This window comes from Castanea sativa, chromosome 4 (genome assembly GCF_040712315.1).
Source record: "Castanea sativa cultivar Marrone di Chiusa Pesio chromosome 4, ASM4071231v1".
Classification (NCBI taxonomy): Eukaryota; Viridiplantae; Streptophyta; class Magnoliopsida; order Fagales; family Fagaceae; genus Castanea; species Castanea sativa.
The window spans coordinates 44754000-44781414 of NC_134016.1; the positions used below are offsets into that span (position 1 = coordinate 44754000).

Below are 27415 nucleotides of genomic sequence, written 5' to 3' on the forward strand. Positions count from 1 at the left end.
AGATATATATAAAGGTTTTGCAACTAACAACCAAAGTAAAGAGATATAAAGAGAGAGCAATATTATATATACAACATATTTTTATAACAGTTAAGTTGATAAGTTTTTATTAATTTTTATTTGGACTCATCAGTGATATCACATTTTTATCTACTATTAACAAGTATAAGCGCTTGTAGGGTATTGGAGGCAAGAGTAAGAGTTCAAGTTTCTTGGATGGAGTTTCACACATATACACTTAAACTAAGCTAGAGTAAAATATATCTCACATAAAAAATAAAAAAAACAATCGAGCATAATAGCTGGTGTTAAAAAAATTTTGCAACCTTAGACTTTTTCTTTATATAAAAGTTTTTTTTGGTAAACTATTGAAACATATAATTAGGTTTTTTTGGGGAGATAACATTTTAGGGAGAGGTCAATTAAGGAGATAATATAATATATAGGAACTCCATCAAATGTCAGACTTTTTTACTCGACTAACCAGTAACCACATCATTCAATTCATATATTAATATTACCAACAAATTTACAAACAGGACACTACCTCCAAATTTTAGCAAACTAATATTAATTAAGCACAGTTAGAGAGATCTCTCTTTAGATAAATTTAATTTTTTAGTCTTTACTTAGTCCTCCATTTCCAAGCAAAACTATTTTATTTCAAGCGAAATTAGAAAGTAAGATTAGGATTTTTCATTGACTATAAAGTACTTGAAAATTAATTTTCAAGTGCTCTGGGTGCCATTTAAAGGGTGGTGCTCTTCTCATTGCTTTTGTCATGTGGCTGATCAGCCACATGAGGATGTTCTGGGTGTTATTTCCCGGCAACATTAAATAATCTTGTAGCAATTTATAAACTCTTTCCCCGATAAATCAAAAACAATTGAAGTCCCTTTACATATATTTCGATAAGAAGGTAAGAGACGAAAGCAAATTTTAAAACATAATGAGACAACAAAGAAAAATTACATAGAACACATGTGCAATATTGGCAAAAGAGCAAGACTTAAGTATAATATTTAGGTTTTGTTTTTTGGGTTCTTTTTTTAAAATTTTGCAATGTGAATTTTTTCTCATGAGATAAAAGTGTTTTTTTTTTTTTAGTTAAATAGTCACATAGCTGAATCTTAAAATATGGAGAGAATTTTGCCTAAATGCTTTGAGTGCATTAACTTTAGTCATGTCCAAGTCTTCTCCTTGTACAATAAAGGTACACAACCTCCAATCAAAACAAAATATAAGGTTGGCAAGCAGATATTCAATTGATGTAATAGTAATGTCATTCCTAGGCACCCCTTTCTCCCACCTCCAAATGGGATGAATTTGAAGTCTTTGACCTTTGAAGTCAATTGAGTTGTCTATAAATCTCTCTGGGATGAATTCTTCTGGCCTATCCATAGTTTAGGGTCCCTTTGGATTGCCCATACATTGACAAATACTCTTGTTTTTGCCGGAATATCATAACCTCCAAATTTTACGCTTTCTGATGTTTCTTGAGGCGCAGAAAGAGGAACTGGTGTATGTACTATATGTAGTCTTAGACTTTCTTTGATGATACATTTCATGTAAGGTATTTGACTGATATCAGCAACGTCTATCTTCAACTTATTGCCCACCACTCTTCTTACCTCTTCTTGTGCACTTTTCATAATACTTGGATTTTTTATGAGCTCCGCCATTATCCATTCCAAAGTTGTTGAAGTTAAATCACCACCTCCTATAAACATGTTCTAAAATTATGAAAAAAAAAAAAATGAAACTTTAGGTATATGTTTCCAATGGTAGGATGTTATATCCATCTAATATAAATTCATTTAATGATTAAGATTAAAAATTACATATTTAACGATATATCCAGTACTACGTCATTTGGAATTTTAAATGGCGTGGCACTCTATACTTTATCAGTTTCAAGAAAAAAAATATTTAAGATCGTAGAGGTGAGTTGGAGAAAGAGGGAGAAAAATACAAGTAGGATTGCTTTGAGGTTCTCATGATGAAGATCAAAGCCAAGCATGCCATCCTTTTGAAGTTGGAGGAAAATATCCACAAAATCTTTCTTATTAGGATGTGCATCATCATCATATTTTGCTCTCTTGTAATGTTCTTCAAGCACCTCATCAAGATAAGCATCTATTTCTCTACCAGTGGATTTTATACTTGGTAAGAGTCCCGTAAGAATATCAATCCAACCCAAAGAAGGGAAAAAGTCCCTCCAAAGGAATGACGCAGTTAGCATCATTACCTTCCTTCGTAGTTCTAAAGGCTTGCCCTTACCATCTTGTTCTTCAAACCTTTTTCCAAAAATAACTCTAGTAAGTAGTAATGATGTTGTTTGAGGTTTGAATCAATAACTCACTTAGATTAATAGAATCCCCTTTGAGGCACGAGTCACGTACCTTATTGATCAATATAGAAACTTCTTCTTCCCTTATATAATGGAGACATTGTACTCTGTTAAGGTTCAAAAGTTCATGGACACAAACTTTCCTTGCTTTCCTCCAATATTCACCATAGGGTGAGAATGCTAGGTCTACACATCCGTAGAGTAAGAAATTGGTAGCCGTTGTTTTTGGCCGGTTTGTGAAAACGATGTCGTGTTTTAATCATTAGAAAGCCATACTTCTTAGAAAGGGCATGACCGCATGAAGAGAATGGTGTGAGAGTTTGCCAATTTGGTGAAGATTGCCAATGATAGGTAGCTTTGGTGGGGATGGAGGTAGATCGTGTTTTCCACTACATCTAATCTAAGTTGCACCGACATGGACACATGTACGGATAAGGAGGTATGTAAATTTTTGAAATATAAGGGTACGACATAGCGTGGGTACGAAAATTAAATAAATAATTAAATTTTATATTTAGGCATATATTTTAATATTTTTAGACATAAAATACATTTATGTCTAAAATTTAAATTATGTAAAAACTCCAAATAAGTAAACTAACACCCAAAGTAGTACAATAATACACATAAAATGTTTAGAGTACAAATTGAAAGTTTAAATAGGCTACATTCAACATCAAACTAAAAAAAAAAAAAAGCTTTAAACTTTCAAGATTACCATTGAACAACAAGTTCAACATCAAACTAAAAACATAAAAGGAAAAGAAATCACAAAACAGAGAGAGAGAGAGAGAGAGAGAGAGAGAGAGAGAGAGAGAAGAGAAGGTCAGAGGAGTTGGACCTATCCACGTCGAGAGAGAGAGAGAGAGAGAGAGAGAGAGAGAGAGAGAGAGATCGGACGGGACAGAAGGCATGGCGACTGTCTATGGAGCTCGCTGACTCGCCAATCGGCCCGATCTAGCATCGATGAGGGACAGAGGGCAGCGGGCAAAGGGAGGGTTGGGTTGTGGGTTTCACGGTAATGATTTCTCACTTCTCACTTCTTCAACTCAAGCTTTTTTGTTTTAAGGTATATCGCAAAATCAACGGTAATGATTTGTCTATCTGTCAAAATCTGTGAATTTTTGTTTTTTGTTTTTTTCATTGCTGGTGTGTTCACTGTGTCCACGTTGTGTTGGCGCAGCGTTGGTGCCGTGTCGAAGAAGCGAAAAAAAAAAAGACACTGCTCGGACACCGGAATCCGGCGAGTCTTACCGGTATCGGTGTCCAACACGTGTTGAACACCAATACTTTGCCAAAAATGACGTGTCGGTGCAACCTAGCTTCTAATGTGCTTGAAAACATAAAGAAAAGAGAAAAGGAAGAGAAGACGGAAGAGGGGAGTGAAGGTTATTTTAAGTTGCTCTTGCCATGATTGTTACAACAATGATTGAAGAAAAGCCATTTTTTCAAGTGTTTAGCACAATGCAACTATCAACACTAGTCACAAGATATATAAGTGTTTTTTTTGGGTGGGGGGGGGGGGGGGGTAAACTATAAACAACTAAGAGGATATATAAATTGACAATGATTCTGGCTAGTGTATAGTTAAATTTAAATTTCATTGCTTATGCCATCAATCCTTTAAGAGTCTGAATTTGGTGAAAATGGAGTGTAAAACTCATGTTTTACACCATCCACTAAAAAATTGACACATCAGAATTTTACTTAAAATTTAATACATCTTGCCACACCTAATAACATCTCAATAAACTTCCAATTTTATTGGATTTATATATAGGTATTAAAGTTGATTAAGTGTGGTTATACTTATTCTTAAATATTGACAAAATAATGTGGCATATTAAGATTGGAAGGATAAAACATGAATTTTACACCATATCCTTACAAAATTTAATCTACTATAATAAAAATATGGTGTAAAAGTGTCCAATAATAATATGCCATATCAGATTGTTGCAAATAAAAGAAGAGAGTATGACATATTGAGATTCTGTTTGAATATCGCTTATTTTAATAAAAATTGAAAATTTAGGGTATGTTTTGTAACTGTTTTTTCTTCTTATTTTTTGTTTCCAAAACAATTTTCTATTTTTGAGACTAAAAAATTTGTTTGGTAACTCAAAATGGACAGAAAACAAAAACTATTTTCAAAACTCAATTTGTAAAGGAAATTGAAAACATGCAAAATGCTGTTTTTAGTTTATAATTTTCAAAAGTTAATGAAAATACACATTTAATTAAATAAATCTGTCTCATTTAATGAATTAGCATTAGAATTCAAATCCTAATAACAACATATTTTAGTATTTTTTTTTTTTTTTCAAAAACTATTTTTTTAATTTCAGCTAACCAAACATGTTTTTGATTTCAAAAATACAAGAAAATTGTTTTTTCTTTATATTCCCAAAAACAAATTTTTGAAAATAGAAAACAATATTACCAAATATAAACTTATTGCTAAAAATATTGCAACAAAATAATTTTTTAAAAACAAAATACTGTAGCAAAACCCATGGCTGCTCTTTTTAGTTCTTGGTAGTCAGTGTATAGTACCCATAAGACCCACTAAAAAAAGCAAATGCAGAAACGTTGGTATGCAAATGCACGGTGAATTTTACTCTCATTAATTAAAACACCAACCTAATAAAAAAAATCATAATACGGAAAACCAAATACCCAACCCCAGCTTCTTTTGGTAGACAGAGACGTTGCCGCTCCTTTGCTGAGCTGAGATACCTCTGTCGTCGCCGCTGGAGTCTGAAAATCCGCCGGAGCAATCGTGGGCGTGGGAAATGGTGGCTAATGACTGTTCTTAAAGGAAAATAAAAGAAAGTAAAAACCCATTTTACAATAAACTTCAATAAAATAATTGAATTTGAAACACATAAAAAAAAGAAAAAATCTGGTTAAAAAAAGAAAATGAATTTGTCTCAAATCTCTCTTTCTCCTCTGTCTGAGATCCATAAAATTTGGCAGAGGTCCACCAACCATACCGCCTCTGATCTTGGCCTTCACAAGTGAAGTTTGAGGGGTTAGGATGCCTCACAAATTTGGAGGACACCCCACATGATTCAATGGGATGGGTTGACGGTACTACTGCTAATACCACGTTGATGTTGTGGTTAATTGTTGGTAGAACTATTGGTTTTATAGCTAGATGGATTCCAAACAAAGCCATAGAAGGAGAAAAAAAACTATAAACCTTTTTTTTTTTTGGCTATATTATTAGATTCATGAGGAAGACAGTTAATTTCTTTCCATAAATAAATTTATCATAATTACAAGAGTAAGCTCAAATAGCAAAAGTCATTCTTTTCACTTTTTAAAAATTTACATATATAGCAAAAAAAAATGCATATAAAATGTTCCTAACGCTCAGCTTTCAAGATTTTTTTCAAAAAAAAGAAAAAAAAAAGCTTATTTTGTTACCATAAAGAAATACATCTCAATTAGAAAAGAAGCCTAGAAGATAGTTTTTTTTATATTACTTTTTTTGACACATGAAATTAAAAGATGAAAATATTATTTTAATTTTTACATTTTGGGATCACAATCAATTTGGTCTTACATTTTGGTAGAGGTCAATTTAGTCCATATTATTTTCAATTTGGTCTCTACCATTATTTCATTAATAGAAAATACTTACATGACAAACGGTTTATATTGTTGACGCACATGTGGCTAATATAATAATAAAAAAATATTTAATTGTTACTAAAAAGAAGCAATATCAGCAAATTATAAAATATAAAAAAAAACCACCACAGAAAATAAAAAGTTTGAAATGATGAATGTAAAAAAAAATAATAATAATAATAATAACCCAACTTTTCTTGAATGTTCTTGGAAACTAAACACTGCAATTTAGAAAAACACAAAACCCAGCAGCCGCCCCAACCACAACCACTACCGACACTTCTACTACCACTCTCCTCCAAAACTTGCTATCCAAACACTATTAAATACATATCCAAATTATGCGATGGAATGCCACAAAGAAAATTCTCCAACATTACCAAACACATTAAAAAAAATGGAGTAGAAACACATTCCCACACTCAAGAATTTAAAAATATGAAACATAGACCCACTCTCTGTCTCTGTCAAATTATTTCAAGAAAATTTAAATCCTTTTCATATTAGGTTCAGTGGAGTTAGATTTTAACAAGACACAGACCTACCTCTCTCTCTCTCTCTCTCTCTCTCTCAATTTCACACAGTCCCACACTCTCTTTCTCAAGAGAGTCCATTCGAACTTGACAGCTTTCCTTAGATCTAAATATCTCTTCGCCATTTGTGAAATCACTAGAAACCTATCTAGCAAAAGCTATTCATTTTTAAAATTTTTAATCAGTCCAAAAAAAAAAAAATTTTAAAATCATTGGGCTGGGTTTTGTGTTTGGTTGCCAAGAAAATTCAAGAAAAACTGGGTTTTTTTTTTTTTCTTTAATTAATCCATTTAATTCTTTAAATTTATCATTTTGTTTTAAGAGGTGGATTTTTTTTTAATTGCTGACGTGGCTTTTTTATTAGAAAATTAATTTTTTTATTATGTTAGCCACATATTGTGCGCTAACACTGCAAACCATTTGTCATGTAGACATTTTTCGTTAGTGATTTAATGATAGGAACCAAATTGACTACAAGTTAAAAAATAATAGGGATCAAATTAACCGCTACCAAAATATAAGGACCAAATTGACTTTGACCTCAAAATGTAAGGACTAAAATGACGTTTTTGCCAAGTTAAAATTGTATACATATAACAATAAAATTATACAATGTTCTCCTGACCTGAATTAAGTCAAACTTACCAAACTCTAGAGGAGATGAATAATTCTTTATAACAAAAGTTTCCAGAAGTAGAGGAAAGTAGTCACTTAAAAGAGTTTGAAATGGTTAAGTAGAACTACACGGTGAAGAAGAGAATGTTGGCAGACTTGAACAACTTACACCATAAGAAGCAGTGAAGACTAATGTACATTTTAGTTGGATGCTTATTGTATTTATGCTTTTATGAAAGTTGGATAGAGGTAATGGTGGAGCCAAACTACTTACACAGTTACACTTGCATACTAGTTTGAATTGTAGTGTCTTGGATATCGTAAAGGCCATCTAATCTAATGTCCTATCTAGCTAGTTACTATTGTATTGAGTTGAAGGAAGTTAATACCGTACTGGAGGTTGTACCAGTTTGGCTAGCGGTACGATATATTTCGGGTACCGGTCAATACCGGTGTACCATTTCGAATTTACTGCTATTTTATGTATATATATTATATATACACACATACACACAAAATCTTTAGAACCATGTTTATAAGCATATAATATTTTACTTATATTATAGTAAATATAAAAGTTTATCATAAAAAATTACTTCAATTCAAAACAAATTATTCATAGTTTTAGACTTTAGTATCAATTAAAAGAAAAAAAAAACACAATATAAAAAATAGAAAGCTTAATTGTTTATTGCATACTAAGAAAAAAAATAATACTAATAAACCAGTTGGTACTAATAAAAGTTATAATTGTTCATTGCATACTAATAAGCATATAATTGTTTATAAGCATATAATTGTTCATTGCATACTAATAAAAGTTACCATTATGCCCTTACAAAAATTCAAAAATTACAAAAAAAAAAAAGTTTTTTATTGTACCGGCCGGTACACCTGGTACCAGCCGGTATTGCCCGAAATTGGTCGGTATGGCCAGTACATGGCCGGTACGGCCGGTATTTAAACCAGTACGAAACGTTATCGTTTCGATACCGATATATGTACCGGTACGGTATTGACTTCATTGATTGAGTTTTATGGAATGAAATGAACTTACTGAATGTTGTGATGAATTTCTAGGGTACGTTATTTACAGCTTTGAATTTCCAAATTAAAGTCAATTCCAATCAATTTTTTAAGGCAATTCTACGCTATATATTTACAACTTCTTTGGAATGTTGTATCAAAGAGCAAAAATCTGTTTTGCACGACATGCAGCCCATGCAATGATAGTCATTACAAACATCTTTTCTTTTTTCTTTTTTTTTTTTAAATAGAGATTCACAAACATTTATTGGAACATGATTTGCTTGTCAAACAACAAGTGTCCATTTGGATACCACTTATTTTGCTAAAATTTGAAAACACTGTAGCAAAATAATTTTTAAATGTATGAATAGTATTGTGGGACCTATTTTTAATGAAAAAGTTACTGAAAAAAGAGGTTTATAGGTCCTATGAACAATGCATGGAATTCATTGGAAAGCACTGTCCACCGCTTATTTTGCTGGTGAAAGAGGTAGTGGGTCTTGTGCACAATGCACAGGACCCACTGACAGACAACATCCCAACACTTCTCAATAAAAAAAGAAAAGAAAAGAAGGAAAACGCAAATGCTCTGCCAGAAACGCGTATCCAAACGCATACCAAGGTAACGTTTCAAAGCAACGTTTGCGTTTGGCATTCACAGTCCGTGGGCCCCACAACTACAGTAGCCAAAAATCACGTCCAAAAACAGAAAAATGCGTTTGTTAGTGGGTTACATGCACTGTTCATGAGACCCACAAAACTTTTTTTTTCAGCAAAATTTTCATTAAAAATGGGTCTCACGGTACTATTCACATATTTAAAAATTATTTTACTATAGTGTTTTCAATTTTCAGCAATAAGCAGTATCCAAACAGATCCTAAATATCTTTATATCCATGCATTGAAGAACAAACATCTATTGAAATAAAAAAATATGACACCTCACATGACATCATGAGATAAATAATTAAAGCATTCAATAGAGTGATTAAATTGAAAAAATTATAAGAGCATTCTTATCATGAGTGCTAAATATTTTAGCATTTAGCACTTCAAAAACCTACTTTATCAATTTTAACATACCATTTTACAATCTACCAAACATCAAACTTTTTTTTTTTTAACAACTTCATTTAAATAATATTATTTTTATTTTACCAATGTCTCTCTCTTTCCACCACTTTCTTCTCAATGGCTAGCCACTGTCAGAAACCACCACCATAAACCATCAACATTCAACAGCAAACCTAGACCAGCCAACCCACTGCCACTACAATCAACATCCATCCAAAAATCAACCCCATAGCAAAAAAAAAAAAAAAAAAAACAGCAACAACAACAACAAAAACTAAACTAAACTTGAGAGAGAGAAGCTCATTGTGAGAAGAAGAGAGGGAGGCAGAGGACAGAGCGGCGAACAAAACCCACAAACCCAAGACCCACAGTGGCCACAGCAAGCAAAACCCATCAAACCCAAGACCCACACCTCAGCCACAGTAACCCACCTCAGTTACCACCCATTTACCTCGTTCTCAACCCCAACCAAAACCCCCTACCCTGATCTCAACCCCAGCCAAAACCCACCACCCCGATCTCAACCCCGGTCATGTTGATGACCCACGAACCCAGATCCATGAACCCATATCCACAAACCCAGACCCACAAATCCGGACCCATGAACCTAGACCCATGAACTCAGACCCACAAACCCAGACCCACAAAATCGTCGGAGCACATCAGACCACGACCCATGACCATTGGAGGAGCACAATCATTAGCAGAGTACACTTATCGGCGAACCACATCGGCGAAGCACAGAGAGAGAAGAGAGAAGAAAGAAGCGGAGAGAGGAAAGAGAAAGATAGAAGAGAGAGAGACTGAGGGAATAAAAAATAATTTTTGTTTTACAATTGTAGCTATAGTGCGGTCTCAAATATAAGATTGCACTATAGCTTGAATCTTAAAAATTTAAGATTTAGCCGGTTTAATGGAGTGGTCTTTTGTCTCAAAAATGCTAAGAAATAGGATTTTTAGCATTTGAGAGGCTTGATAAGAATGCTCTAACAAACATAAAAATACCCACTCAAATTGAAGGGCTAAAAACTCACTTAGAGAGAGAGAGAGAGAGAGAGAGAGAGAGAGAGAGAGAGAGAGAGAGAGAGAGAGAGAGAGAGAGAGAGAGAGAGAGAGAGAGAGAGAGAGAGAGAGAGAGAGAGAAATTATACCAAAATCAGTCTCAGTGTTTAGACACAGCGCCAATAGTCGCTGCCAATCCTCATCATTAAGCACCAGTGCCATTCTTTACTGTTTGGTATCATCCTTGGCCTCATTAATCACCATTCTCTCTAGACCAAAACATGGAGCAAAGCAATTGTGGTGATTGTGAGTTAGAGATTTTAATCCTAATTAAATTAAGCCTCACGTGCAGGTTACTCACTTACCACAAGTTTTTGTTTTATTTACTTACTGGTTGCTAATTCGTGCATTGTATGGAAAATCATATTTATGTTTTGAATTTATTAAATTTTATTAGAATGAAAAAAAATATTTACTAAACTATCTACTTGATTATCAATTATTTTGATTATAAATTATTAAGGAACAAAATTTAAGTAAAAGATCAACATCAATGCCTAAGAATTCACTTTATTTTTTTAATAGGTTATACCTAGGAATCATAGCCCTCACTGATCTCAAGTGCTAATAACAACATGAAACAAAAAAAAAAATTATAGAAATTCACAGATATACTCACCAAATGTTCATATTGTAATCTATGACTATTAAAATAGGGGAAAACCTCATTACTCACTACATGAATAGGTTAGAACATATAAAAGAAAATAATTGAAATAATTTCAAATTTCTCTCAAATATTTTGTCAAACACTTTTAATGGTGATGAGGCTAAACTCTCTTCACTTGTAAAAGGCCCTAGAAGTCCCAGCTATTATAGGTTATGTAAGGGCAAATATAAAATTCAAACGACAAATTGTAGACTTGAAGTTGTAAACTAAATAACTTAATTCATTTGATAGGAGTACTTAGACTTTGAATATATTTAAACATTTATTAACTAGACTTATCACATGCGCTTTGCGCATTCAATAATTTTCTTTTTTATTTATTTGTTTTTGTGGTTTAGTGTTATAATGTTTAAAAATGATATATAAATAACCGTGTATTTTTTTTTTTTTTTTTAAGAAAGAGATAAGGTAACGTGGAATAATGTTTAAAAATGAGATATAGATATTGTCCTAAGTTTTAGGCTAAATGAAGAAGATAAAGAAAAAACCTAAAACTTAGGAAAAGTAAATTACTTTTTAATCCAGCTTGTGTTTTTTAATTTAAAATGATTTAATTAAATGATAAAAGTATTTTAAAGAGTTTAAGAATTTGTGTGAAAGTATTTTAGTACGTAAAAAACTGAAAACCAAACTGAAATCTTATTATTTATAATATAGGTTAGAGTTCAATAGTTCATATAATTTGTTAAAAATACTTAAAATTATATGTGCACATATTTTAACTAATATACCAGTCTATTACACCCTCAAAAAGAAAAGAAAAGAAAAAAACAGTCTATTAGTAATTAAATTTCAGCATTAATAATAATAAACGTGGTGATTATATATATATAAAAAAAAGGACTTGGATGATAACAATAATAAAAAAAAAACTAATAAAAATAAACACATTATTTTTGTTAACAAATGAAAGCATATATAATTGAAATTTAAAGTTTCAAGACACTACGGTAAATCGAGCAATGCTAAGAACACAAAAAATTTCACAATTTTTATCACAACTCGTCATGTGACGAGTTATGAGTGTTAGAGGTGTGGACCCATCATTTGACCTTCACCATTTACAACTTGCCATGTGACAAGTTGTGGTAATAATTGTGAAATTTTTGTATCCCTAGCATTTCTCCAGTAAATCACATGAGATGTCGAGTGGCTCATAAACCAAGAGCCACAACTACCACATAAATGAAAAGAAAAAGGCAAAAATGCAAAATTAACCCTCTAACTTTCAACGTTTTTCATTTCAGTCCTCTAACTTTAAGTTTTGTTATTTCAGTCCTTTAATTTTCAATTTTTGTCAATCTAAGCTTCTGTTAAAACTCACTTAAGATCACCGTTAAACTCACTAAGAATGACCATTCTACTTTTTTTTTTTTTTATATAAATTTCGGAATTAAAAGAAAGAAAGAAAAATCTGTAAAAAAAAAAAAAGTTTATGAGAGCAGCAGAGAAGGTACGGCCAAAGCCATGGTAGCCGATCAGATCTCTCAGGCCGTTCAGTCCACCTCCAATCTCCTCCACCTCATGCAACAATCGTCTGTTTCTCAGGCACACACTCTCTCTCCCTCTAAATATAGATATGTGCTTTGTGCAATTGACCTTATCAAAGTATTCATTCAGACAAGTACAGTGGAAAATAAACAAAATGAATTCATACAAATACAGTTTGAAAAAAATTGTGGAGTACATCAGATTGAACCATACATTCTTCTAAACAAAATGGACAGGAATAGTGCTTTCTTGTAGATCATTCAAAGAAAGAAAAGCAAAATCTTTTAGTTGATGTGAAATCTGTGGATGCATTGGATTACATAACTTCCAAAATACATCAATATAAAATGTTCTTGTGACTGCACATTTATAAAACTATCTTTACATTCCTAGCATACGAATTTCAATTAAATAAACCAAAGTCATCTTGTGGCAACTGGCAGCTAAGGCAGTAGCTGAGGATGCTAGTTCTTGCTACGCTACATTATGCTACCAACAAAAATGCCATCCCTCCAAACTTCCTTCCTAATATGCACAAATTTCATTTTTATTAGTGAAACAACAGATTTACATTAACTTGACCTCACACTTTCAATCAAAGTTAGTAAGTTACTGGTTAGTTATAAGCCTAGCCTCAAACAGAACTAGCTCTCAGGTCCGCCCAGCGCCCTCCTCAAGTCAGATATCTGTTCTGATGAGAGCCTTGAAGGATAAATAACATCAAACTTAATTATAAGGTTTCCTCTCTTGCTGGGTTCCTTCGAGACGGGCATTCCTTCATTTGGGATCACCATCTCATAGCCAGGTTTTACAATATCAGTCACTGGGAATGTAAGATTCTTCTTTGTAAGACTCTTCTTTGTCGATGCTGTGGGATTTGCTCTTCTTCTCTCTCTTTCATTTTTGACTTCGAAATTTGGCTTTGAAGAAGCAGACAAAGTTTATGAGAGAAAGGGTTTAGTTTCTAAATTTTTGGGGTATTTACCGTATAGAGGATCTAGTAATTTCTGGTTTTTTTTTTTTTTAAACAGATTTTTTTTTTCTTTTAATTCCAAAATTTATAAAAAAGGAGGGTAGAACGGTCATTTCTCACTGAGTTTAACGGTAATCTTAACTAAATTTTAACAGAAGCTTAGATTGACAAAAATTGAAAGTTAGAGGACTGAAATGACAAAACTTAAAGTTAAAGAACTGAAATAAAAAATGTTAAACGTTAGAGGGTTAATTTTGTATTTTTACCAAAGAAAAATAAAGGATAGTATGACTCAAAACATGAGAAGGAGGAGACGAAATAGAAAAGTATGGCAGACTGAGAAAACTTGAGTAGGATAGAAAGATGATTGGCGACGTGAGATGACAACAAGAAAAACGTGATAACATCGGCAACGGCATGAGTTTTGGCACTAAATTTTTATTTTTTTCTTTTTCACTTTCGGAAAATTCAGTTGTACGGTAACACTTCTTTGGTCGTGACTGGTGAGTAAGGAGCCAACAAAGCTGATGTGACATTCTTTCAAGGGTTATTAAAAAGTCATAAATTTCAACTATATAATATATATAGATTATTTATTAAGGTTATGTTGACATAACAGTCTGTGTTGCATTAAAGTCAAATTTTATTTTAGCAATTAGTCATATTAATATTTTTCATCTATCATTTAATGGTAGAAATCATTTTAACACAATATCAAAATGTTAAAGATTGACACAATACCAAAAGATTAAAAATTAAATTAACACATTTGAAAAGTTATTTTCATTAAAATATACTTCCATATCGAAAATTTATACACGATGTAAATGTTATAAACCAAATACGTAATTTATCATTTATATTTTTATTAAAATATACTTCCATATCTAAAATTATTATTACGACTGAAGTCCCTTTACATTAATTTCAATACGAAAGTAAGAGAAGAAATTTTAAAACAAAACAAGACAATGAAGAAAACTTACATAGATCACAAGCACAACTGCACAATCCTATTAAATTGGATAGATTAAGAAGAGTGCAATATTGGCACAATATGGAGAGGATTTTTCCTAAACGCTGTGAGTGCATTAACTTCAAACTTCAGTCATGTCCAACTCTTCTCCTTGTGCATTAACAGTAGGAAACCTCCAATCAAACCAGCACAGAAGATTGGCAAGCAAATATTCCACTGCAGCAACAGCAAATGCCATTCCTGGGCACCCTTTTCTTCCACCTCCAAATGGAATGAATTCGAAATTTTAACCTTTCAAGTCATTTGGGTTGTCTATGAAGCCTATCCCATAGTTTAGGGTCCCTTTGGATTGCCCATACATTGACAAATACTCTTGTTTTTGCCGGAATATCATAACCTCCAAATTTTACACTTTCTAATGTTTCTCGAGGTGCAGAAAGAGGAAGTGGTGTATGTAGTCTTAGACTTTCTTTGATGATACATTTCACGTAATCCATTTGACTAATATCATCCACATCTATCTTCGACTTATTGCCCACCACTCTTCTTACCTCTTCTTGTGCCCTTTTCATGGTACTTGGATTTTTAATGAGCTCCGCCATTACCCATTTCAAAGTTGTTGAAGTTGAATCGCCGCCTCCTATAAGCATGTTCTGAAATTATGAAAAAAATGAAATTTTAGGTACGTTTCCAAAGGTAGGATATTATCTCCATCTAATATAAATTCATTTTATGGTTCAGAAAAAAAAAAAAACATAGTTAATGATATATTTGCCACAACAACAAAAATGTTCTATAGCCGCGTTTTAAAAACGTGGCTATAGCTTAGAAAAACGTGGCTATAGCCTGATTTGGCCTACAGCTGTGTTTTTTTAGGCCGCGTTTTCATCCGTGGCCTCAAATCCGTAACTATAGGCCTGAGGGGTCTATGGCCACATTTTTTCAAACGTGGCTATAGGACCGGCCCAATGGCCGCGCTTTTATAAACGTGGCTATAGGACATACTCTAGCCACATTTTTTAAACGTGGCTATAAATCCTCAGCCTACAGCCGCATTTAAAAAATGCGGCTATAGACCCTTATTTTTTTTTTTAAAAAAAATTTGATTACCAAAAATTAATTTTCGGTAATCAAAATTTTTTTAAAAAAAATTTTAATTTTAATTTTTAAAATTAATGCGTTCAAACTTTAAAATTTTAATTTTAATTAAATTAAGAAATTCAAAAAAACAGTACAAACCCAGCAAATTCAAATTCAGACAAAAACCCAGAAAATTTCAAAATTAATCAAACACAACATGCCCACAATACAAACACAACATGCTCTAAAATACAAGAAAACAGTGCAAGAACACAAATAGAACTTCTCCTTCAACAAAAGTACAAGCTCAAAAATACAAAAAGAGTGCATATGCTCAAAGCCAAAATTAATCAAAACATAATCAAACAAAAGAAAATAATTTTTGGCCATGGGTTAGAGAAAAATAAAGCAAACAGAGATAATTTTTTGAGGCACTTTAGCTGCTTCATTGATTTAAAATCTTCAAGTCTATAGCAAAGAGAGACTCAATCTTCAAATCTACTGCAAAGAGAGACAAAGTTAAAGGGAACAAAAATGAACAAAACTCAAAGAACAATGAACAAAACCTCATATTTTCACAAACCCATTCATACAGCATCAGTGGGAAAAAGGGATTAACAGTGTGGGTCAGCACTTTTTGGATCTCCGGCAACATAGATTGATGATAGCATGCACATATGAGAAAGAGATTGAGAGAGTTGTAAGATTAATATGAGAGAGCTTTTTCATTTTTGTTTTTTGAATGACTGAGAGAACTGCTATTTTTTTGTTTTGACGAGAGGGAGTGTCTGAGATTTCGTTTTGAAATCTTCAGTTTTTTTTTTTTGGGAATATTTTGGAATATGCCATAGAATATTCTAGGAATATTCTATGGCATATTCCATTTTTTGTTTACGTGGAAGTCGACCCATTCAGAACTCCTTTCTTTTTTTTTTTTGGGAACATTTTGGAATATGCCATAGAATATTCTATGGCATATTCCATTTTTGTTTACGCTGAAGTGAACCTGCTTGGGTTTTTTTTCCCTATAGCCACGTTTTTAAAAATGTGGCTATAGGTCCTCCTTTAAAAAATATAAATTTGGCTGGACCTATAGCCATGTTTTTAACCGTGGCTATAAACTTAACCTATAGCCGCGATTTAAAAACGTGGCTAAAACTACTTACAAACGTGGCTATAGACTTAACTCATAGCCGCGTTTTAAAAACGTGGCTATAGGTAAAGTCTATAGCCGCATTTGTTAAAAACGTGGCTATAGGATAGCTATAGCTGCGGTTTTGCAAACGCGGCTAAAAAAAACCGTGGCTATAGACCCGCGTGTTTTGTCACAACACTATACTTTATCAGTTTCAAGAAATAAAATAATTTAAGATGCTAGAGGTGTGTTTAAGGGAGAGAGAGAAATATACCAGTAGGATTGCTTTGAGGTTCTCATGACGAAGCTCAAAGCCAAGCATGCCATCCTTTTGAAGTTGGAGGAAAATATCCACAAAATCTTTCTTATTAAGATGCTCATCATCACCAAATTTCACTATCTTGTAGTGTTCTTCAAGCACCTCATCACGATAAGCATCTATTTCTCTACCAGTGGATTTTAGACTTGGTAAAAGTCCCGTAAGAATATCAATCCAACCTAAAGAAGGGAAAAAATCTCCCCAAAAAAATGATGCAATTAGCACCATTACCTTTCTTGGTAGTTCTGAAGGCTTGCCCATACCATCCTATTCTGCAAACTTTTTTCCCAAAATAACTCTAGTAACGATGTTGTTAGAGGTTTCAATCAATAACTCACTTAGATTAATAGAAACCCCTTTGAGGCACGAGTCATGTACCTTATTCATCAATATAGCAACATCTTCTTCTCTTAGAGCATCCACAGCTGGGAATTCCAATTCTACTATATTTTACCATCCCAAAAAGCCACTATATCATTATACCATACCATTTTACAATACCTCTAGCATCCCAACTTTTATTTTCCTATTCTACTCATTAAAATAATATATTTACACAATAAAATATATTTTTTAATTTTTTTTCCAATTTTCCCCACCACCTTCCCTTAACCTATATCATCTCGCCTTCACTGCCCAATCACCACCACCGTGCCTCCACCACGCCACCACTGCCCACTGCCCATTGCCCACCCACTGCCCACCAAAATCCCACCAGAACAAAAACCCATATTAAAAAAAAAAAACCCATGCCGTGACCCACGCCTACCAAAACGCAAAACCTAGGCCTCGCCGACCAAGCACGACCCAGACCTCACCAACCAAGCACAACATAGCAACCCACCCTCTCCAATTCAAACCTTTGTCAAACCCATCAGAGCCATCTCCAGCAAACCTAGCCCATCGATCCAAACCCACCATCAATCGATCCTAACCCACCACCATGCCTAGATCAAACCACGAACCCAACCCAGCTTCAGTGCAAGCCTTGAATGAGAAAGAGAGATGTGAGATGAGAGAAAGAGTGAGGATCGAGAGAAAGAGGGACTTTGCAAGGAGTGGGAGACTGAGAGACAGAGTGGGAGTGAGGGAGAAAAGATTGAAGGAGAGAGAGAACTGATGGAATAAAAAACTAATATTTAGCTTTAGAATTGTGCTACAGTGCAATTCTAAAGGTAGAATTGCACTGTAGCAGTATTGCAAAAAAATTTGCAATACTTGGGTTTTGCATTCCCTGCTGCTGAGCACTTTGGGGCTTGAAATGCGAAATGTACCTTACATTTGGCATTTGGCCCTCCAGTTGCGGATGCTCTTACATAATGGAGAGATTGCACTCTTTTGATGCTCAAAAGATCATGGACACACACTTTCCTTACTTTCCTCCAATATTCACCATAGGGTGAGAATGCCAAGTCTATGCATCCATAAAGTAAGAAATTGGTCGCTATGGTTTTTGACCGGTTTGAGAAAACTTTGTCATGCGTTGTCATCATTTCTCTTGCCATATCTGCAGATGACACCACAAGGCTTGGTGATTGGCCGAAATATAAGAACATTAGAAGGCCTACTTCTTAGAGAGGGCATGAAGAGAATGGTGTGGGAATGATCCGAGCTGGTGAAGGTTTCCAATGATAGGTAGCTTTGGTGGCGATGGAAGTAAATTGGGTTTCTCACTGCTTCTAATGCATTTGAACATATAGAAAAAGAGAAAAGGAAAAGAAATGGGAGGAGAAGAGTGAAGGTCATTTTGTGTAGCTCTTGCCATGATTGTTGTAACAATGGTTGAAGAACACCCATTTTCTTTTTTCCTTTTTTTTATAGGTGCCCTTTTAAGTGTTTAGAACAATGCTATGAATGCCAATCACAAGGTATATATCATAGTTTTTTTGGGGTAAACTATATACAACTATAGTAAGGTTTTTGTCAAAAAGATAGTACTTTAAGAAAAAATCAATTGAGCGGTTAATATAACATTTAAGAATATCAACTAATTAAGAGCATTCACAATGGGACATGGATATGCCAAATGTCAACAAAATTTAACATTAAGCACCACTTTGTCTCAGCACCTGGAAGGCCAAATGGGAAGAATTGTAAAATATTTTACAATGTTGCTACAGTACCATCCTAAATGTAGGATGGTAATGTAGCATTATTGTATTAGTTTTTTAATCACTTTTATTCTCTCTCTCTCTCTCTCTCTCTCTCTCTCTCTCTCTCTCTCTCTCTCTCACTCATAGTCTGAGATGGTCTCCCTTTTTCTTCATCTCTCTCTTTCTTCATCTCTATTTTCTCATCTACCCTTTCTCACTCTTTGACTCGCTGTTGGCCAAAGCATAGTCCGAGATCAGCATGATAGTCTTTAGGTGGATCAACATGATCTGCGTGAGATCGGCGAGTGTAGATTGGCGAGTGGAGATTGGCGTGAGATCTCCTTTGTCTTCTCTCTAGGTATTTTCTAGGTATCTTTTGTGGTTTCTGGCGATGGAGATTGGTGAGTGGTTTGGGTTTCTAGCGGTGGAGATTGGCAAGTTGTGTGGGTTTCTAGCAGTGGTGGTTTTGTGACTGATGTGGGCGTGGGTCAGGTGGAGCAGCGGCGGCAAGGGTAAGGGATTGTGGCGGCGTGGGCCTGGTTTTGATTTTGGATTTTGGATTTCAATTTTGGATTTTGATTTTGGTTGGATTTTGTTATGGATTTTGCTCAACGGAGGTGGGTGGTGTGACTGAGATCAGAGAGAAATAGAGAGAGTTAAGAGAAGTAGAGAAATAGAGATTAGAGAGTGAGAAATATTTTTATATTCTTTTTATTTTATTTTATATTATATTAATGTGTAGTATGGTAAAATAAAAGCTAGGATGCTAGGTGCATTGTAAAATGGTATTGTATAATTGATAAAGTAGTTTTTTAGATGGTAAAATAGGATATGATGGAATTTCCAAATAGGGATACTCTAAGAATACATGTCAACGTTCCAATTAATTGTATTATATAAACAAATGGATTCAATTTCGCATCATACTTATTGGAATGACCGGTATGTTCCATACCCAAACCTAGGCGAGTACAAAAATGCTACAATTTCAATTTGGTTTAAATATTAGTCATACAAGGATCATTCCAGCCGTATCGGAGCGAATACTGGATATCGGCTAGTAAATTGACTGCAACAAAAGTCTCGATTTAGTTGAAAATTTTTTAGAAATGAGAGGATTCTTTTCTAGATCTATGAGAAAGATGGACCTAGAAGAATAATAATAAAAAGAATGACTTTGGAAGCTTTTGTAAATCTTTGAAAAAGTTACCAGTTGTTGTCGTTGTAGATTAAGCAAGCAGCTGCTGCTGCTGCTTCTCAGTAACTCAGTTCTGTGCTTCCCACCCGTGTCTAATGTCTCTTTTTAAAAATATAAAAAAAATTCTTCCTTGTTTTATACTTATATCCGCTGTGAATCTCTACGCAAATTTTGGAATCTGTGAGTTGGGAAGTGATAAAGGCAAATGTTTGCATTCAGTTTTCACTCATCCTCTTGGTCAAGTTGCGTGTATTGTTCTTTTATATATTTTTTCTAGCTATACTTTCAATATTAGTACAATAGAAAATTAGTACATTATTTTAGTATAATAGTGTAGCTTTTTCATTGATTGAAAGTAGGGTACAGGGTTTTTCATTTTTTTTTTTATTGGTTAAAGTACTTGAAAATTCAACAAAGAGGACACTAATAAAGATTTGGGACAGTGGGGAAGATTTTCAGTAAAACAATTCCTTTTTGGGAGCCATCTAATTAGTATGTATTGTAAACTAAATAAACTTCATTTCTGTAGAATATTTATGAAATTTAGTTATCGTAGTAGACAGTTCTCTCTCGAAAATTTTATTTTCCAAAAGTGGAGATAGCTTGCATAGTGATGGGTTATTTCATTATGATCTAGTAATTATTTGCACATCCAGTTCTAGAAAGAGATTGATAGTTTGAGATGGATCCACGTTGAGGCTAAGGGAGCGAATTTTGGCCTTAATGCCCCCTAGTAAGTCTAGTCACCACTTAATGCATAACAAATTTACACTGGGTTTAATTCTCTCACATGACTTATTTCACATCTATTTTTATATGTTAAAATGTCAATATTTTTGAAATGTAAATATTTTTGCAACAATTGTAGATATGTGTGAAAAATAGTGGATGTAAACTAGTGTTAAAAGATATTTTTCATTTTATAATTAAGTAAGGTAGCAAGTTCTTAATGGTAAATAATAAAGTAGTGTTAGTAGCGGACTCATATGAAAATCAATAATATAATAATTATGGTGTTAGATTAGGTTGGGTATTTTAGATGTGAATTCTCACACACATAATATGGCTTATTAAAGCATCCCCATCCCAAAATCCTATCCTATTTTATTTTACTATCTCAAAAAACTACTTTATCAATTATACTATACCATTTTACAATACACTCAGCATCCAAATTTTTATATTCCTATACAATACATTAAAATAATATATCTACATAATAAAATATATATTTTCAATAATGAGAGAGAGAGGAAAGAGAAACTTTGTTGGAGTTTTTTATTTATTTTTATAAAAAGTACGAGAGAGACAATTAAAAATTAATTTTCAGAAATACCATTTTGCTACAATAGCATCATATAAATAAAATGCTATTGTAGCACAATTGTAGAAACTTTTACAATTCCAAATGTTTACAAGAGCGAATGTTGATGAATTTTGACCTTTAATGCTATATCATCTCAACATTTCCCATTTGGCAGCTAGGATGGGAATGCTCTTACTATTATTGTTTTATCATACCCAAGCCCATTCCAAGACCAAGCCCAAAGCTGGGACAGATTGGGTCCACGCTTTCAAGTTGTACAGGGACATCAGATGAAATGGAAAGAAATAAACTAGTCCACTCAATTTGTGCTCCAAGACGTGGCCACTAACAGAATGCAGAGTAATCTTGGGAGTCCAGCAAATCAAAACATGTGGGAGTTCTAAGGCAAGAGAAGAACAAAAGAAATCAAAGCCAAGTTTAGAAAGATTCCTAGACCGAAAGATTTGAGCCAGTCTCGGTATTCCTAGACCGAAAGATTGAGCTATTTCTTGGCAGCATTGGAACTAGTCTCAAAGATCTACACCTTTGTAGTTTACTACAAATTCGGTATCAAACGTTTCAGAGGTCAAAAGTGATCTGAAAGCTGACAGTGGGAAAAACTCTAAAAATAAAAGGATTTTTCCCTTTTTCTTTAGAGGAGATTGAGGTTATAGAGGCAAAAGAAACCCTAATATTTTTTCATCTTTATTCTTTTAGTTCTTTTAGATGTTAGCATTTTTTTTTATGGATTTATTTTGCATAACTATGAGTGGTTAATTAACTAGTTAAGATACGAGCGAAGCCTAGTATTTTTATCATGTACGTGTTCTTGAGATTATCTATGTTTTTTTATGGATTGATGATTGAACTTTGAAATTGATTTTAAGATTTTAAAAAGAATGCATGTTGACAAGTTCTTAAGATTTAATATGATTTTTTTAGATATATCAAATGCTTGAACTCCATGATTCGTTAAGATTTGAGAATATATTAAATGTTTGGTCTCTTTTGAAGCATGCCAATATAATTACTCACTCAATCTACACATTCAATCTACTAGATCTGCACCTTGTTTGAGAATTTTATTGTTTTATCTTTGGACTAAGCAAGTTAGCTCTCCACCCTAATTGAGTTAAAAACAATCCAAGTTCATATAATAAAATATTAAATGGATCATTGAATTCCTAGTGTTTTTCTCCATTACTTTTTCACAAACTTATTTTGCTATTTTCAATCAAACATTTCAATATGGTCGTATTCCATCTTTGGGTGGAAAACAAATTAACAACTTTTTTTTTGGGTTTAATAATAGAATTTCTTACATTAGTGTTGTAAGGACACAATTCGAGCTCCTGACCCACAATCAGAAGGGAAAGGACTTGAAAAACCTTTTTACAATAAATTTGTAGAAAGTGGGCTTGAAATCTAGATTCTAAAGGTGGTTTAAACAACAAAGAAAAATGGGCTTTGGACCCAATGGCACAAATAGGGAGTTGTTTATATGAATATGAATGAAAATTTCTCCTTGGACACAATCCGAGGATAGTTTATAATACTGCTTTTCAAGATAGATTACAATTGTGGACAGTCAGATTTATCATGTACTATTCTTACCTTTCTCTCCAACGAAAACCTCCCCTTTTTTCCGAAGGTCCCTTCTTTCATTTATACTTCCTCATTCTCCCCTTCTCATCTTCCACCTCATGGTTATAACGTTGGCTTAGATACTAGTCCCATCCATTTTCCCTGAAGTCTTCTGGAGATAGAGGCCAAGTTTCAAACCTCATGCTCAGGTCCCATTTCTCCATTAATGCATCCAGCATATCAGTTGCAAAGTCTTTAATGCGGGGGCGGTGGTAGCAATTTTATCTTAGATATTCTACCGCCCTTTCTATTATCCTCCACGTGTACCGTGTCTTCCCTAAACCATAGGAATTTCTATAACATAGCCTGAGGATATTAAACCTTCCCTTCTATTACCTCGACTTCATTATCTGAGGACACAATCTTCCTCGGATATATTTATTCAGACACTATTGCTTTTTTACCTAGTATTTTCTTTATGAGGTACATTCACACACTCTTAGATCACTTGATGTCCTCAGATTGGGTTTTTAGCCCAAAAGATATTCTTGGGCCACCCTTCATAAATTACTAGGCCCAATGTCCCTACAATAGCCCCTCGAGATTCTTATTTCTCCAATTCGAGATGAAAGAAGGATCTCGACATCTGTCTCCTTTTGTCCTGTGGATATTTGGCGATATTGCTGACAAGGATGATGATTTTTGAACTGTCCATTGCATGTTCCTGACGTTTCGGCATGCGAAACGTCCTTAAATTAAATTTTGGCGTCTTTATGTTCCCCATGTTCAGCGATGTGACACGCATCCAACGGTTGAGGATTGCCCTTGGGCAGAGACGGGAATTCTCCCGCTTCATAATTCCCAATGATATATAAATAAAAATTTCTTTCAAATCCTCTCACACACTACAACACTCCTATAACGTACCTGCCACATTTTGCCATCTACACGTGCTTTCTCATTTTACCAAATATCCTGGCCGAGGTGACTGTGCTCTTTTTTTTTGTTAAAGTAAGTTCTCCCATACTCTCTCTCTTTCTTTTCAGCTCTTTTTCTTTTTGTTTTTCTTTCTTCCCCTTTCTTTTTCTCTGTACTCCTTTATCCTCGGCTAGTCTATTTTCTTAGTTTTTCTAACATACCTACATCCCTTTTTTTCCAAAAATGGGTAGATTTGCATCCCTAGTGGATTCAAATGAAAAAATAGAGCAATTTAAAGCTAAATACTGAATTCCCTCAAGGGTATCTATTACGTATTGTACAGAAGAGGAGTATTTCGTAAAAAGAAAAACGGGAGAGGTAGTAATCCCGATGATTGCATTCATCGAAGGAAGGATGAGAATTCCCATAGGGACTGTCATTAGGGATTATCTTAGGGCTTTTAGACTAGCTCCTACCCAGTGTGCCGCAAATGTGTTTAGGATCCTAGGTTCCATAGATGCCCTAAATGAGAAGATGAACCTAGGACTCACTCATCACGATGTGAACTGGGTTTATAACCTCCACTACCTAACGAAAAAAGAAGAATATTACTTAAAATCTAGGCATCCAGCAGTTAGGTTAATTCAATGCCTTCCTAAATCCAATAAGGGTCTAAAAAACGACTTCCTGATCATATCAGGAGATTGGCACGACGGCTTACCCTGTCCGACAAGGGAGGGGACCCCAGGTGAAGTTTTGGATCTATCTAAAACCCTTAAAAACCATTCCTTTTACCTTTTTATCTATTCTTACCTTGTTTTTCTTTCTTTTGGACAATTTTACAGACCCACACGCAGCGGATCGTCACCCTCTCCTCGTTGATTTTGGGAGATTAGACAAAATTTTACAAGCCGAAGTCTTTGTGCATACAGACGGCCAACTCCGAGCGGCTCATTTAATCCTCGGTTACGATCCCATTTCCAAAGCTTTTCAGGCACCGAAGTGTGTGATCAAAGCCAATGACCCACGTCTTCCCCGGATAAGCGTTGCCGTTGAAGGTTTTCTACTACCCGAGGGGGCTTCTATTCCTCAGGGTACCTTGGTTACCCAACCCATACAACCCCCACAACCCATTCCAGAAGGTATTCCCCTAATCCCTCTTTCAACACAACATGCATTTGGTGAAGCAACCTCTTCCCAACCCGGCATAAAGGAAAAAGAAGAGATTGTTGAAGTATCTGATTCCGAGGATGAGTTCGAGGTTTTTAATCAACCTCACTCCCCTAAAGACCAAGTTTCTGTCCTCGACACATCCTCTCAAACCCTACAAGACATCATCCAACAACCTGATCCTATGGGTATCTAGCGCAAGTCAAAGCCGAGTCTCAAAGATGTACTGGAAGCTCAAGCAGGGACTCAAGAGCTTCCTAAGGAACCTCGCACCAGGGTCCAAGATAAAGGCGCTGAAAAAGGCCCTGAATCCAGGCTCCCTCCTCCTCCCCCTCCTTCCTAATCTCAGCGTACCAACCAGGCTGACCACAAAAGAAAACGGGACCAGCAAAAAGGGAAAGAAGTGATGGAGGGAGGGAAAGGCTCTCTTCCCAAGGAGCTTGAGCTCGAAAAAGGAGGAAAACAGGCCCGCACCGTGCAAACGAGGTCAGATAAACGAACCGAATCTCACGCGGCTGTACACGCTCCAATCTGGGTCCCTGATATGACTATGGATGACCACGTAGTCACTGTTGACGCAACCATCAGGAACTCCGATGAGGGAACAGCCGCTTGCGTAGCAGACGCATTGGAGCAAGCTTTGCTGTTACCCGAGGATATGGGTGAGCTCAGAAAAATGAGAGACCAAAATGTCTTCATGATTTTAAAGAAGGAGCTTGCCATGGTAAGCATCTCGTCCAAGCCTTGTTTACTTCTATTCCTGTTACTTTATAAAAATTGTAACTTTGTCTTATTATATTGTTGTCTTCCATGCATAGGCTGTTCAGTCTGCTCATAGGGCAGAAGAGATCGCTATTAGCTCGTACAAGTCCTTAAAGGCTGAAGAATCAAGGCGTGAAAACGCCCAAAGGATCTTGGACCTACAAAAGAAAAAACTACAAGAGGTCACGGATAAACTTACCAAGGCAGAGAGTGAGAAGTCCAGCTTGGATGCTGCTCTTAAAACAAATGCGAAACAAACTGAGGACCAAAGACTACTGCTCAGGCAAACTGATGAGAACCTTGCTGCCGCGAGAAAGCTAATTGAGGATCTTAGAAAAGATTTAAAGGAGTCTGAGAGGGTAAAGGAGGAGGCCATCAAGACCAAAGAAAAGGCCATCCAAGAAAAAGAAGAGGCTGAGAAGGCAAAAGAAAAGGCTGAGAATGCAAAAGACCGAGCTGAACAAGAAGGTTATGAGGTTGGCGTGAAGGAGATCACAGAAACTTTCAAGGCTCAGGTCCCTGAGGTATACAGACATTACTGCCTCCAAGTGTGGAACGAGGCACTTTCCCGAGCTGAGGTTGAGGCTTTTTCTACCCTTTGGAAGGCAGAGAGTGTCTACTTCCCTCCAGCCATTCGAGCCTCTGACCTTCTTCAAGTTAATGATGATGCTGACCTACAAGTATCTGAGGACAAAGAAAGTGAGATAGCTGAAGACTTTGTCTTTGCTGAAAGTCAACTCTCAAAGCAAGTTGATCCAACAAAAGGAAAGGCACTAAAGGATGCACAACCCTCAAGTGACCCCAAAGACTCTTCCAAGGACAAGCAGGGTGACCAAACAAATCCAACAACCTTGAAGGATGATCCAAAAGGCAAAGGAATAGCTGTTGAGTCCTCGGCGCAACCTCAGCTCCCACAAGATCCCAAAGGCCCTTTGAAGATAAAGTTGAAGCAATGACTGTTCTCCTCTTTTCTCTAGCCTTTCCCTTTATCTTTACCTAATGTAATTTTGACAACTCGCAAGTATTTTATAATTCCAAAGAAATTTGAATTTAATGAAAATACAAGTTCTACCTCCTTTGTTTGATGTTTTTGTTTTTGTTTTACCTTGATCATACTACTTCATACTTGTTTGCTATATTTAGAACAGTAATCCTTTTACCTTTATTAGTTAACAAATCTAAGGCAGCAACCTGGATTGAATTAGGCAATAAACATGTTCAATATGTCTGAAATGCATTAAGTGATGCTCATGGATTTCCATCCATTTATCACTATCTTAGGGAGACTTCAAGATATACGGATTGAACGTAGTTGAATTTTATTTAGATGGGGCACGTCTAAGGACCAAAACGTTATTAGGCTCTGTTCAACACTTAGTGAGATATCCATTTAGATGGGGCATGTGGTCCGAGGATCTAGGCATACCAAGCTTCAGTT

General features: G+C 34.8%; 2 pseudogenes; both read right to left on the reverse strand.

Moving 5' to 3' along the window:
• Positions 1–1107: 1107 nt before the first annotated feature.
• Positions 1108–6647, reverse strand: LOC142632986 (cytochrome P450 71A1-like; annotated as a pseudogene).
• Positions 6648–14466: 7819 nt separating this feature from the next.
• LOC142630454 (phenylacetaldehyde oxime monooxygenase CYP71AN24-like) lies at positions 14467–18743 on the reverse strand (annotated as a pseudogene).
• Positions 18744–27415: the final 8672 nt, after the last annotated feature.